Raw genomic sequence first — 16,372 nt, 5'->3', positions numbered from 1 at the left:
ATGCTTGCAGCCACACGACTGCACTAGGATGAGCTCGTTGGTTAACCTCATATATTTAAGATCAAACAGCTGACATAATAGATCCCAGGGCCTCCAGCAAAATGGAGCCATGCGCACACCCACAGCATTGTTATGAGCTCAAACCTCCAGCAGGTATCGTGCCCAGATCTTATGATTCATCATGCATAGTAGTTGCTGTAGTTGTTGATTAAGTAGTGCAACCCCATCACAACTGTACAGAAATAAAAGTTCTATCTATTCCTCAAAACAAAGCTGCTCCAAAAAATTGGGATTTTCTACACTGTCTTAACTTTTATTACCATAAAACGTGTTTTTATTAGTGTCTGGTGCCTTTTATTTTACTTACAGCGAGTGAAAGGTTGCATTAAAGTGTGTCTCGGTATTTAATACGCTCATAAAAATGCCTCTACAGAAAATAAAAGTTTAAAAAAAACATTGTTAATGGAGCATAAAAACCGAGAGCTCCTCATCATAATCCGGTTTACACAACCAAAAGGTTTATTTTCATTATCCAGAGAAAAAAAAAACGTTCAGAGAATCAGAGACTGCGACGTATCCTGAGCACACCTGTGACACTCCTGATAATCACTGTTCGAAATTAAAAACCTGTGTGGAACATCTCACCAGTCCGGTGTGTAAATAAGCACAGTAGGTCGTGTTCCCATTTTGTCAGTTCCCAGAGCTGAAAATTTAATTAAGTGATGAACATACCCTTGCTGTTTAACCCATGTGTAATTAGGCAGAAGAGTGTATCATATTCCCTAATCACAGAGTGCAAATGAAATGTAGCAATGTTGAGACTGCAAAGCATCTGCTATTGATTGAGTGCAGACATAGCTTTTTTGTGGGGGGTCACTCGACCGTCTTTCTTCCACTCTACAGACCGTAGTCCTGTATCATTTTATTATCATCTTTACTGTGAGCTTTGAATTTAAGACTAGTTACGAGTCATTTTACCTTCACTTCCTTATATTAATTTCATTTATCTGTTGTGTAGGGTTGTATGGGGCGGGGGCGTTGAGGGTCGAACAATGGCTGGTATGTTTTGCACACCTTCTTCCATGAATAACTGTTACAAAACTCAGAATCTTTAACCCTAACCCTAAGAGAACTTTTACAGAAACACTTCCGTTGTGCTGTGTTTACAGTGATGGCAGAAAACTGTAGGAGAAGCACACGCAGTAATGAATGTCCTCCATTCATTGACGTTAAACTGAATCAATATAGCAGAGGATCAATCTCTGTTCTAAAAAACGCAACCACTTTTAATGGCCCATGTCTGTATATTTCAAAGACTTTTATGGTTTAGATTTTTTTTCCACTCAAGTTCACAAGCTCTGAAGGATCTCAAGGACACGTGGTAACCCTGTGCCGTCATTGTGCCAGCACAAACTTAGCGGCCCTTGGTCGTGCTTGGTGTTATACTTCTGAAATTTAAGTTTTGTCCATGGTAAACCTGGTGATATCTACGGTGTCTATGTGAGAAACAGCCATTCATCCTTGTGTTGACAAGAGGACAGCAGTGAATAGAAAACTTGAACAAAAAAGAAACAGAGACCTGCCCGCACAACTCAAAGATGAGATCTCACTGACCATGACATAAACCATGACTTCTCTGTCAGTTTGTCTGAAACAATCCTCTTTGAGATTGAACAGAAACAGTCAAGCCTCGAGACGCAACCGTACAGCATCAGATGGTCTACAGCCTGGTACTTATCTCTCTTTATGTCTGAGTTTGTCCAGCAGACAGACAGAGATGTGTGGTTGCGGATGCGTATGTGTGTGTGTGTGTGTGTGTGTGTGTGTGTGTGTGTGTGTGTGTGTGTGTGTGTGTGTGTGTGTGTGTGTGTGTGTGTGTGTGTGTGTGTGTGTGTGTGTGTGTGTGTGTGTGTGTGTGCGTGTGTTTGTGTGTGTTTGTGTCTACCACGCAATAAGAGGTGACAATGCATTTGTGTTCCTAATAGACAGCCAGTCCTGGTGATGAATACATACATGGAAATTAGCCCAAGATGAGGGCTAATTGTCTGATTAGATGTGCTTCAGGTTGATAGATGCACAATAGGCCCATGCACATAAAGCAGTCATTAAGGAACATTAGACCATTAAATTGAACATTACACTTTAGCCAGAGGGAAAAATATGGATGTTCATTAATGCGTCTCAACACGTAGGGGGTTGTGTGTCCACGTGTGTGTGTGTGTGCGTGTGTGTGTGTACCTGTTCTGTCAGTACTTTGTTCTCCTGTTGCCCGTCTCGCTCTGACACCGCACCTGTCCATGAGAGAGGAGAGACTGAATTAACATTACAGCAATTACACATTTGAACTGCTTTCTCCCAGGCTTAAGAATACAACATTCCCTGGAAGGATTTTGAAATGCAAATTTCCTCGGTGGTTAAGACACACTCGCTGGAGAACCTTGAGCATGGCGGAAGTGTTTATAACTCCCACGCACTACATAACATGAACCGAGATTGCAACGCGCAGGTAGAAATACACGCTTAAACCCTTTAAGGCCTCTTCTTTCTCTTCTGGCTTGGCATCGTGCACAGACGCAAGCATCACGATGTTACTGACAATTAGAGATGCAAGTCAGTATTTGTATTCAAGGAGTGAAACAAACTCTGGTGCCTTTTAGAATCACAGAGGAACAATGAGACACACACGCACCATTAAATACAGCACATGCAAACAAAAGCATACAAGCAAGTGTCCACACAAGCTCACAGAGGCATGAGTACGTACACTTTTCCCTGCTGAGAAAAAAAAAAAAAAACATATCGAGGCTCCTCTATCAACACAGAAAAAGGAAAAAACACTCATTTGCTTTTCTCGACTGGTGTGCTGCTGAGGGCTTTTTGTTGCAGTGCACCTCCCGAGGCTCGCTCAGACGCACACACAGGCACTCACGCAAACACAAAACCAAGCCCTGTTTGCTCTTGAGGGTGTCTCGCTCACCCTCTGAGAGATAAAATGACATGCTTTGCTGGCCGGGTTGTTTTCAGCTCAGAGGAATTGCAAATTCTCTGAAAACGGTGTCATTTTCACTTGGGTTTCCTCCAGCAAGGAAGGCTGATTAAATAAACAAAGGAACTTGGCTCCACTGTTAGTTCTTCAAACATAGAGAGGGGAAGATACTCATCTCTGTTTGTCCTCTTCATGAGGGAAATCAACATGCAAATTTGCACTGTTTACACATTTAAGCAGAAATGGAGAATGTATATGGCAATGTATTAATTACATATTTGATACTTCATATGCTATTCGACCAAAACTCTTATGTAACCACCAAGGCGGTAGCAACTGATTGCATATGACAGAAAACCCCCCAAGCTAACCAACAAATACATTTCTTCTCTGTTTCTCTCCAAAATCATTCTTTCAGTTTTCAAACGGTACAACAAAATGTAAAAAAAAAAAATACAGAAATAATTCTTTCCAATCTACCACCACAACATTTTATTTTGTTTTATTTTATTTTAATTTATTTTATTTTAGTTAGGTTAAAGCTATCAACACTGGCACTGTATCACCTGATAGACACGTGAACACTAGCATAAGAAAAGTAATTTACACTAGGATTGTTCCAATATTGATAGCAGTATTCAAAAATGCTGGAGTCAGTATTGGGAAGTTCACAGTTCTACACACTGAAAGTGATACAACATAACTTATTCATTAGAAACGGGACCGTGCAGCTTCCCTGCGGTGTCCCGTAAATCTGTATGCAACTTTATAGATTCTTTCCTGCACAAGTAGCAGAATATCCATATACATGTGACTTGAAGCATAACACAACTTCCATTGACCAGAACAAAATGAATTTCCCTAGTGGATAATAAAGAACATCTAATCTAATATAATCCAATACAGAATTAGTGCTTTACTGTGGAAAAAAAAATATTTAACAAAACTTTCTTTTTATTGTCTATAGAATGGGATCAGATAATTACTCTGAACTGGCAGATAAACAAAGTTCAGGTATTGGAGGAGGAAAAATAAAAAAGCATCAGTACTTCTCTAATGCACACATTCAACAGACGCCGAGCAACATGAACATTCATGAGAGGATTCATCGGGGTTGTTTTCGTGGCTACCTGGCATCTGACTTTTTAGCTGCTCAGCCTGTACAATACTAGTCTGTAAATTTGTCTGCTGTTTGGTGCCGGGCAGGTGGGTATAGCACACCTTTTGTCACGGAAAACAGCAGTTACCTGTTGGAAAAGATCATGACACTAAAACAAAGCGACAATGTTGCGAGCTTAAAAACAAACAATGAGCTGAAGGATGCTAAAATGCTCTGTGGAAGAAGCAGAGGAACCAAGTTAATACAGAAGTTTTGGTAAAAGGGCCTTTAAAAATAAAAAATAAAAATCACGGTTTCAGAGAAACATCCAACAACTGCAATTCCAAGAACTTTGTTTGCTTTGTTCAGTCCACCCTCCAGGCCGACCTTCTACCTCAGAGGTTTTGCAGTCCCAATGACAATGTCTTAGACAGACAACTCTCATAATTCACACTGCAGCTTGAGGTCCTTGTCAGGCAAGAGTAAAAATGTGGGTTCTATTTATCACTTGAACAAACAAAAAATGCATGGTCATTTTTCTTTATTTCTTTCTGAGGCCAGTCTTGCCATGTTTCCAATGAATTGTGAGATTGGTGGCATAAACTTTCCCATCAAACACATCAAAGTATAGCGAAAGTTTCAATACATCTCTTTATAAAGGACATTTGCACTTTCCTCTACAGCAGTATCTCCTCTGCAAACAAACTTTTACAGCCCTTTTGGGTGCATGCATTCAAAAACACGAATACGAAGATGCAGAGAAATGGACTCACAAATCCATATTCTACAGTAATTCACTCACAAACATCACAGCAGACATCTCAAAATGATTTGCATTACCCTGCGCACACACAAATATACACAGGCTTTTTGTGTAACTTCTGTATGCTGTCCCACTGAGAGAAGAGAAAGTTACAGATGGTCCTGTTTCCGTCCTCCGACAGCTTTGTAGCTGTGAAGGCAACACCGCGGAGGGCTTTGGAGTGTAAATCATATTATGTTCCTGCAGTTTATGCTCTGGCCCAGCAGCCACTGAAGAAATGCTGCTATTGCAAAAAAAAAAAATGTGAGCATAAAAAACATATGACAAGAGAAATGAATGTGTATAATAAATAATTTGCATTCTTTCATCTTGGTTTGAGCCTAATGAAAATCTAGCAGTGGGTTATATACAGAGGGTTGGGGAGAACGGAGTGATGATAGAAGTGTAATGTTTGTATAAACAAGAATGAGAATGGAAATCATATTTTGGCATGATGATCTTGTGAAGTCTTTGAATTCTTACATTTCACACAGCACGGTATGAAGGCTGAATGGATTTAGCAGCCCCTGCTTAGCTCCTTTTCTCATAGCTCCCATCTGCTGTTGTTTTATTCTTAGCCATGTAAGCAATTCGTTTTATAAAACTTAAGATTTTAAAAGTTGGCCACCAAGGCACTCCACAGTTACATATGTACAGTTTGAATATCATCATCAATCGGCATGCAGACTGTATTTAATTTGAAAAGCAGCGGCATGGAGCTGGATATAATTAGTAAGTACTTTAGAAAACTTTTATTTTCCTTTAATGCAAAAAGGATGCTTGGGGAAATTAATAATTGTTACATTCATGGGGCATCATGGCGAAAAATTTGCATGTATCAGCCAATATATGGAAATGTTTATGCTTTCACCCCATAAGTTAGGTCTCAGCATCTGCCCTAAAAATCGTGTATCTTTTAGGCTCTACCTTTTATCGACTGCAGGATTATTAAAGTCTTAAAACCCACAGTCTCTCTCTACCTTAACCAATGTGCTTTGATTGCCTAACCCTAACCACACTCAGGGTTCAGGGAGTAAACTCCGGTCACGGTGTTTATGAGCATTGCAGTCCTCTCTACGCTTTTGACCATCGCTCTGTGACTTCAGGAAGCCTCATAAATCTAGTTATTCATTCTCTAACAAACACATTGCTTCTAAACACGGATCTGAAGTTTTGGCTAACTTGGGGGGGGGGGGAAAGTTATTTTTGAGTTGCAGGGTTAAAGCATGCCAGTTGCCAGAAAGCCAACATCTGGACAGGCTTAGATCTGTTTTTGTATGCAATGTAATTGCAAATAATGTGACCGAGTCTCCCAAAGCTAAAAACTTCAAGCATATTCGCTAAAGAACTGATGTGATTTTGAAATGTCTAGAGATTGCTATTTTTGTTTGACTGTGCATTTAAATCTAAATAACACAAATAACTTAATGTATATTATTGTCTCTATTCCTAAACCTCAACCTAATTCTAGAGCGAAGCTGCCCGAGCCACTCCATGAATCATATCGGCTTATTGAATTGAAAAAGTATGAAATATCTCAGATGATAGATAGTTGGTATTTAGTGAGGATGGCTCACAGCCACCAGGGAATTCTGTGTGTGTGTGTGTGTGTGTGTGTGTGTGTGTGTGTGTGTGTGTGTGTGTGTGTGTGTGTGTGTGTGTGTGTGTGTGTGTGTGTGGGCATGCGCCTGTGTGTGTTTGTGTGTCCGTATGTGTGTGTGTCAATGAGAAAGAGAGAGTAATAGGAAAAACAAATTGAGAGACAGGGAGACACAGATTGAAAGACATTCTCGCTTTCTTTTTCACACACACACACACACACACACACACACACTATTGTACTCTACAGTGAGTGTGCGTCTTGTGTGTGAATTAGGCTTGTCCCTCAGTGTGCAATTTTTTATCAGTGGACGATCCCATTTCCGTTGTGTTGATGCAGCAGATGGATTCCCTCCCACTAACCATTCATCACCTGCCATACCAAAACCTTCCTCTGCCCCCTTTACGCCAATGAAAAATGGGTTTTTGACCATCTTTTTCCCCAAGAAAATAAAAGTCGTTTACTGTGTCATCAAACAGGTTTCATTACGTTATCCCACAGGAGCTTTTGGAGCAGCAGAAAGTTTTCATTTCATTTTGTTTCTTGCTGCACAAAGTGAGAGTGCAAGCCGAGGGGGGGGGTTGAACTTTAAATTGCTACGATCATTAGCGGACAGTGATGAAGCACAAAGACGAGGGTAGAGATAACATCATCAACAATTTCAAACCCTGCTGTCATTATAAATGCTCATTTTTACTTCAGTTTGATTAGAGGTAAATATTACTTTGTCGACATCTATAATTGCAGTCACGGAAAATATTGGACTCAACTATTATTGGTCAACACCAGGAGGATTTTTCCTCAAAGTATCATTCAGAGAAGCAAACGGGACACAATTCATGAGGCTTCAAATGACTCAAGGAGAATTTTGAGGGAAAGATTCAAAACACTTGAAAGATTTAGAAACTCTGCTGACCTTCAAAGTTTGATAACACCATGAGCCAACATGATAAAAGCAAAGTCGCTTCTTGTTTTGAGTGACTTCTTGTTGCTGAACTTCAAAACTGGGCCTGTCTCACATTTTAAATTATTCCATGAATAATTATTTACTTGATAAAGAGGGATTCAATTTGGGGACACCACATTAAGGGCAAAGGGACGTTTTTCTCTTTCTATGGAGGCAATTAGACAAATGTTGAATTTGCGTAGATGTGTTTCAAAGGTCAGGATTAATTTAGAATTCGTGTCAGTAAAAATAATGAAGCAAAGACTGTTAGTGACACTGTCAGCGCAATGAGCTCACTTACGGGATTGAGGGCAACTGAAAATGAGACATTTGTTATCTTTGCAGAGCAGGAAATGAAATTCGGAGTTAGCCAAACTTACAAGAGGGATTCTGCCGTTGCTTAATGCCTCTGCGAATGAAAACTGTGGGGATGTGAGGCAAAACTTTAATTTGTTGTTTTAGGTTTTAGGTTTTAGGCGCTCAGTAAAAAGGAGTTTCAGGAATATTTCAACTTCCGGTACTTACATGACAAATTCAATTAAAAGTGAGTTTTTTTTAGTCCACAAAATATTTATGGAGCTTCACAGCAAAGCAGTGCTACAGCCCGCTATAGCCATTTAATATTTATCATCCATGATTTTTCATGTTTTAAAATGAGTCCCCATTTTGCTTGTTGTTTAAGAGAATGCTGCAATATTGCTGTTTTGTTGCGACCACAAAACTTCACCCAAGTTTCACTCGGCATGGGGGTGATCAGACAATTCGTTTTTATTTTTGAGCAAACTTATCAAAGTGTTCAAACCACCTTTGATATGGATATACTGTGCCTGATTTACCTGAGGAGGCGGCAGTGATTGATCGATCACATGCGCTTAAATAATTGATAGGAGCAGCACGTCTGAATGTCGGGATAAATGCTGGCTGTCAGTCACACCACAAAACTCAAACTCTGAATCAAGTAGAGTGAAATTTCTAATAGTCTATTTTTTTTTATCTAATTGCAACAGACTGCATTAAATCAATGCACTAATTGTAATTTAATGATAAAAGAACACAACTGTGGGATTGTGCAGATTTATGCTCTTAACATTTGGATGTTTTATTTAGAAAAAAAGAGAACTTCAATGTTGTGCAATCAACACGATTAATAAGTTTTATCCATGTGTCTAATTAATTATTCACGTGATCCAATATGCTTTGCATGTGTGCAAGCATGTGTGTATGTTTGTGTGTGTGTGTGTGTGTGTGTGTGCGCGCGCGTGTGTGTGTATGCAAATGTTTTGTAGAGGATAACTTCTGTTCATACAAGTCAGTATGCTAATGATGTTTACATACAAGAGCGGGTATCGCTAAACTAACTTCGAATAATGAGGATGCTACATTTGCACACACACACGCACATTAGCCGAGCAGACACTAGCTGAACGGAACACACCGAAACACACATAAAACCACAGGTCTCACACTCAATAAACCCTTGGAATTGCTGAGCCTTCAAGTCAGACTTTTAATTATGACAGTCATCGATCCCTCGGAGACAGACCGAAGGAGAGACGAGCAGAGCAGAGAGGCGAGGTGACAGGCAGCCAGAGAGAAAGTCAACAAGAGAAAATGCAGACCAAGTAAATGAGCGGGGGAGTTGATGGTGCAGATCCAGGGGCTATCTGATGAATCAGTGTGTCAAATAACAAATTAAAAGACTGTAAATCGATATTTTAGCATTAAAGCTTACAAAGTAAAAGCCTTGGAGTGCAGATCGATAAACTGAAGCATGCAGGTGCTGAAGCAATGGACGATCCATTTAATTCAAGAAGTAACAACCTTCATAATTCACACGCAACAGTTGTAAAATTGAGATTTGATTTATTTATTGCATCATTACATTTACACAAGGTAACAAATAAATGTCACTCATCCTAAATGATGTAATACATTGCTCATATAAATCCCCCAGTGTGAGCCGCGTTAAAGATATCATTAGTTGACACGGCAACAATAGCCGAGCCAGCATCCTTCATGCTTGTGGGGAAATGGGAACCATTAGTTTCCCTCGCTGGGACTTGTTGGCACTGTGGGGGAAAAATGTCTTTGACCACTCGGTACCAGTAGATTAAACACGGGACGCTTAATACAGTATATTCCTCTTAAAGTCCACTACATATAGGACTGAAGCATTTCTCAGTGAAGCGGGAGATTATCTCTCTGACAAGCCGCAGTGTTCTGTTCAAGAGACCAAGACACATTCACCTGCAAAAAAACAAAAAACAGGAGATATAAAACAAAAACCTAAAGGCCAGCAGCTTGGTAAATTTGTGCAGTAACAGAGTTGAGACATTTCGCAGCATTGAGAAGACTCTTTGCTCTTTCTCTTTTCATTTTTTTCCCAGGCTCTCAAGTCTCTCTAAGGTGTTTTGTATCACTGAGTGTCACGCAGAGGTCGATGTGTCAGCTATTAAAGTTGTCACGCTAAGATGCCTTTGCTGCAGGTAAATACCTCAACTTATTCACAACTGTTTACACCCCAAAAATGTGGAACTTGAAACACAGTCACTGAAACCAGAAACTATTTTGTCTGCAGAATTACAGGCCCAGTACACCTTTGTTTTCGATTCTAAATAATACTGTTTGCAAAACTACTCAGAGTCCTCATACATTATGCAAGACGTTCAAAACTAAAATCTCTCGTGTTCTTTTGGAAAGCAAGGCCAATCACGATGCCAAGTCTTATTTTCCAAATTGGCAACATCCACCGCTCACAGGTGTAAACACAAGTTGACTAATTGTTCACTTAGAAATCAGAGCTTTAGTGCTACGAAAAAAGCTACATAGGTGAAGAGGAAGAGGAGGATCATTGTTACTCTCATTCTCAACCACGGATTATGTGAGTATGCTTCTTCTGCATGTAATTTAGGATGCATGTAGTGAAGTTGATGTCGAGGCTTTGGGGTAGATTGATCCGTCACTTCAGGAGATTCTTTCCCCCACTGTTTAACCGGGAAGGAAATCATTAGATTGATGCAGATCAGTTGCTGTGGTCAGACAAAAACAGGAGGCGGGATGCAGAGTTATAACTTTTTTTTTTTTTCCCCTAACATTCTGCATTTGTTTTTTAGTTTTTAGAGTTTTGACAAATGAGCCCTTTTTGAATGACATATAACCTTCATCATTACTTATCCTATTTATTTAAGTCACCTTAAAATACTAATCTTTTTGCTACCATATTAAATTTGATATTGCTACACATATGGGTTGATATAAATTACTGGAGCAATCCTTCACAACTGGCAAAAATGTGACCCTGAAAATGCAAAAGGCATTAACTTAGATACGTTCATAGCGGAGTTTTATGTTGAGCACGTCAGTTTTGTGCGTCTTTTTGATGCCCCAAAAATTCTGGAAAGAACTAAAACAGTTTACTTTTGCTAGAGATTTGTTCAGCTGTATGTTTGTAGTTGTGTCCTTTGAGAAAATGAGCCATAGATTCAGAAAACTGTCTGTAAACAACTGTGGAAAAAACTCATTTAACTTTCCGAGCCACAGCATCATAATAATGTAGGATTTATCACGTGACACTCAGAAGTTTTTGGTTTCCTGGGCATCCTGTGTTTAAAGATTGAAGCTGTGCTTCTCCTGCTGCTTTGGATGAACTGAATCCTTTCAGCAGAAAAAGGACTGGATGAAGAATCAACAGCTGAAATAAAGAAGCAGAGAAAAACAAGCAATGTGTAGGAGTGTACAGGTGCATGTAAGTGCGCATTAAAATAATCTCATTTTCATGTTAATTGGTTGCCTTTCCACAGCGGAACAACACCTACTCAAAACTTACCTCAATTTAAAATACTGTCACAATTTCCTGACCGCAATCGCAAAAAAAGTAAAATCAAAAAAGGAAACAAACTGTTACATTTCTTCGCATCTCTACCAATATTGGTTATTGGCTCTTGACCTTCCTGAGAGTTTTCAGAGAATAAAGTAAAGTGGCTGTTCTGCAACATGAACAGCGTCGATCAAACAAATATCACTCAACTCCACGGGACACATTGTGAAGCTGGATCACTTCTGTCAACCAAACGGATGACCGTGGTTGACGAGGATGCTGAAATATCATCATTACTGCAAGTCTCATGGCTTGGCTCCAGAGGGGAAGTGAATCGATACCAACAGAATGTGACTTAAGTAAACAGGCTCAGGGAATAAATCATGATGACCACAATGCGAGTGACACGCAACGTCACTCAATGCTGGAAAGAAAAGTAACATGATCCGATCTCTTTGGACAAGATACTGCTGGCCGGTTTCAGATATTTTCTTTTTTTTAAGGTCTCTCCTGCCCTTTCCAATTTTCTATTTCCATTTTTAAAACATTAACTATTAAATAACTCCCGACCTTCTCGGGGCCCTCTCTCACTCTCGCTCAAACAAATCTCAAACTAAAGAGCTCCATTACACGAGAGCAGCTGGACGTTACAAAGACAATCCCACTGAAAAATTAAATGTGGTATATCCCACTTTATCCAACATGATGCAGGCTATTATATTGAGTGGCCTGTTAACAAAACGGTTGAAGTGAACTGAAGTTCCCCTTGATGGGCATTTACACAGCATATAGTGCTATTTCCAGGACTCTTTTTGTGAAAGGTAAAAAGGAAAGAAGAAGAAGAAGAACAGTTTGTCTTTAATGCGCTGCGATTTCCATGTAAGTGGAGTAAAAAATTGGCCACTCTGGTTCAGGTTCTGGATTACTTTTTATTATCAATATCTATCTTTTATTTTTGCTTTATCTATATAACTGGCACAGAAACAGATACGCCTGACAGTGATCGGCCGGTCACCAGCAATGTGGATTGTGCTAAAAACCAGCCGGTTCCATTCCCTGACCACTCAATCAGATCATGTCTAGTGTGGAGTAGGGATGGGCATTTGAAGAGGAAAAACAAGACGAAAACATTTGAAGGAATATTTTTTTTAAGACATAAGACGTAATACATTTTATTCCTGTTTTCAGCAGCAGGTGGTCTTTTAGCAACATCCTCTGCTGTCTTCTACTGCAATGGTTTAACGGCACAAAACTGGAGAATTAACACCAGTTAGCTGTCTATCATATTGCAGCAAAATTCTTGATATTCCCATAACAGTAGAGAAGGGAAGCATACGATGTTGGATTTCTGGAACTAAAAGAAAAAAATTGCTCCACATAGCGGTCGGGCAGGGGGGAAGGGTTTGTGGGGGCAAGAAACTACAATAAATGATGACCTGTAAATCCTGTGTTGTGTTTATGGTTTGCTCGTGTGTCTGTGTCAAAAATGTTGGAAGAATGTGCTGCTGAAATGAGGCACAAATGGTTTGTAGAGAAAAAAAAAACAAAAAAACAGGAGTGTCGCTTGGCTCTATTTTCGCTGCAGTTGCATCGTAACGCGCACCGAGTTGTCACATATACAGCATATTGCACACCTCACATTACACAGAGAGTCCCCACTTCCCACCGCCACTCAGTCAGACTCTTTCTCCACTACCTATCTCTCTTGCACACTCTCGCTCGCATGAATTTATCAGCCTTTAAAGGCAGCACAGTGCTGGTCAGAGGAGTGCAGAGGGGTTAGAGCTGCAGGTCTGGCCGCGGATATCCTGGAGGATGACTGGGATTGTGAAGAGAGCGTGAGAGAGAGGTGGAGAGCACCACTCAATCAATTTCTATTGAATCTCACCCCAGTGGGAACAGGATAAGCAATGCAGACCTCAGGGATGTAACAAGCCTCTGCATTCTTTATACTGAAGAAAAAAAACAGCCAACCGGCCTCGCACTAAACTGCAAAATTGCCTCGCAGCACAACAGTGGCAGTTTGAATAAAGATTTCAGAAAGCAATTCGATTCCTTAATTAGCTAATGATAATACTTATTCTAACCCTCGAATTATACTCTGCTAGACGTGAACTTAAGACGATCAATGTAAAGTGCAGTATAATACATACAGTACAATATCCTTGTTATGTCCTTTATTACGTACAGATAGCAGGCAAACATTTATACATATATTGTGAAAACACTGCCCAATTAGAGAAAGAAATAGGGAGAGAAAAAACACACTGAACCTAAGTGGAATCAGAAATTAGAGGCTCTGCTGATACAAATTACAGAGAAAAGCCTCCTTTGTTGCAAAGAAAACAAGACAACCAAAAGAAACAGGAGAAGGTGTTTAAACACTTTTAAATGTGCTAAAAGTTATGTAAATGCAGGCTTAACCATGAGTGCACCTTGCATTTTGAGCAGGTACAAATGTGTCACACACAAACAATGCCGGCATGAAATCAGTAAATTAGGTCCTGGGAAGGTTTGACGTATTCCAAATGTGGCAAAAGAATAATGTTGAAAATGTAAGCGTGGCAGTAAGAGAAATTCAAAGTTTGAGTGGTAATAATTCATTGTTTAATCACATTTTAAAAAAACAAACAAACTGTAAGTTAAAGGTCTAAATGAACGATGACTGCTACAGCAGTGACATGTAAATTGACTCTGTGGAGCCCGAATCCAGTTTTTTTGAGGGGGTCACACTCAGATTGAAATCAGATTTTATCAAATCTGGACTGCAAAGAAACAAAACAGAGCCCGACTACTGCAAATTAAATGTACACAGCAATCATAGGCGGGGTGAATTCAATTTGCGGTCAGTCAGGTGTGACTCAATCATTAAACATGGCTTCCCAATGTCTGTCTCCATCACTGATGCTCCCCGCTTTGACAGACCCGCTTGATACATTTTTCACCTCGCTTGTTTTTCGTTTTATAAAAGGAAACGAGAACGGTTAAGTACATATGCATACCAATCTCATTATCAGGGCAAACAGCTGAGATTGATTAATGATGCCTGGAACAGTGTGTCCTCTGGAATTGTTTTGTAGCAGCAGTAGCAACGGGTGTTTTTTGGTATTTGTTCCATCCCTGTTCCTCTCAATTTTGGTTCTAGTGCTATAAGTAGTCTCCAGCATCTGTCGTTTTTTTTTTTTTTGTTGTTTTTTTTTTGGGGGGGGGGGGGGGGGGGGTGGGGGGGTTGCAGTCAGTCGATAATGTTCAATTTCCCATTTTAACTAGCTTCAGTGGTGATTTTCTTTCAGTGGAGGTCCACAACTCTTGAAAGAATATGGAAATGCTGCCTGAACATAAAGAGTGGTGAACAGACAGAATCCCACTAGCCTGTGGTCTCAACATAGTCAGTGTCTATATGTGTATACATCCAAAAATATTAAACATCTGTAAAACAGAATTTAAATGAATGAAACCAGGATAGTTTGACGAGGTCTTTTGCCAAAGCTAGAAATCACGCACTCCCTCAACACTGCAGTCACTGGCATATCCATGAAAGTCAAATCAACCCAACGAGACCTAATATGTAACATAAAACTGGCAATAATGTGTCAAGTCTGTAAGGGAGGGTGGATAACAGTACAATTAATGACAAATAATTAATATGCTAATGATCAATGAAGTCATTCTTTAAGCAGAAATACTGAACATTTTTTGGTTACAGCTTCTCAAGTGTTGATGTTTTTCTTTGTCTTTCATGTTTATTAACTACATATACTTTGGGGTTTGGACTGTTGCCAGACAAAACAAGCCATGAGACATCACTTTGGCTCTTTAAAGTAATTTTGCTTTTTCTCTTTTAAGTGCAATTTAAACATTATTAAAGTCTTAGTGTCTCATGTCAGTGCTCTTATGAGTGTCCGTGCATTTTTTATTTTTTCTGATATGTCAACAGACGGAGAGGGATTCATTGACTGAGAAGTCAAAACATTCATCAAAAGAATTTTTTTAAAAAAGCAAAATCAGCCCTCGTCCTCATTAGATCTCACTGACTGGTTTGCATTTCAGGTTGAGGATACCCTACAAAATTGGAAATATGTTGGTTATAACCCTAAAAAAAAAAAAAAAAACTTCAAGAATGGCAAAGTTATGAGGTGACAGTGGACGATCTTGGATGAACAAGTGCCTCTGAGCAGTTAATTGACGTCATAATCTGCATGAATGAATGAATGAAATTAACGGGCTTAACTAAATCTTTCTTACCTAAGAAAGCCCTTGTAGTGGACATGCAGACATGTTGTTGTTTTGACACAAAGCCAATCCCAAAACTGATCTGAAGGTACCTACGGAAAGACAGCTGCACGTCGAACTGTATGGGTGCTGCATATGAACTGCATCCTTTTTCTTTTGAGTAACAGACCTTCCAATAATCTCGGAAGATGGCTCCGCTTGCCGATGAGCAAAATTGCCTTTGAAAAGTCAGCGGGCGCTTTGATAAAAGTTTTTCTATTACCTCAGTTATTCAAGCAAAACCGGTGAATCAACTCTGCATGTTTCAGTGATTCCCGGGAACCTTTTCATACGTTTAACCGTCATCTGCTAGAATACAGATGAATATTTTCAGCCAGAAAGCCATTAAGAGTTTCTGTATGAAGTTATGTGCGTCGAGGGTGTGTGCTCTCTCCGGTATCATCGCTAGTATTTAATATAAGGTACTCTACCATTAGAATACATACTTTGAGCATAGAGAATATAGTTTCAGCCAGCTGGGCCAGGCGTCGTTTGTGTTTGCGTACTTGCGTACTTGCGTAGGCTGTACAGAGCAATGTTTAAACTGAGGTTGACCTGATACTAAACTGAAGCATGAATTCATTATGTGGACGACAACACCACTAATAAGAGTTTTTAAATGCCACATGCTCGTGGCAACTTTGTCCTTATTTTGAGTTGAGACCCTAGTTAAAGAATAGCACACTTTATGACACAGCCCATGCAGCGTGACTCATCAGCTTACAACTATCTTGAGACTTTTTTTTTTTTTTCTCTTCCCAGGACGTGATGTCAGGCAGCCTGGCCCAGTTAGAGAGACATCTCTTCAGAAAGAAAGTGACCCCAATGACTCTGCAGTGAACTCGGATTC

The 16,372-nt window shown here is 39.7% G+C and overlaps 1 protein-coding gene across 1 annotated transcript in view; it reads right to left on the bottom strand.

Moving 5' to 3' along the window:
* The window catches only part of tnr (tenascin R (restrictin, janusin)), a 200,012-nt gene that overhangs the window by 94,115 nt on the left and 89,525 nt on the right, over window positions 1-16,372 (bottom strand). Inside the window, exon 9 of the mRNA XM_037084415.1 lies at window positions 2,239-2,291. The gene's annotated coding sequence lies outside the window, so the exon portion shown is untranslated. The remainder of the gene's footprint in view (window positions 1-2,238; window positions 2,292-16,372) is intronic.

The sequence above is a fragment of the Acanthopagrus latus genome, chromosome 21 (assembly GCF_904848185.1).
Source record: "Acanthopagrus latus isolate v.2019 chromosome 21, fAcaLat1.1, whole genome shotgun sequence".
NCBI lineage: Eukaryota > Metazoa > Chordata > Actinopteri > Spariformes > Sparidae > Acanthopagrus > Acanthopagrus latus.
The sequence above is the reverse complement of the archived record's forward strand: the minus strand, read 5'-3'. Positions and strand labels throughout refer to the sequence as shown.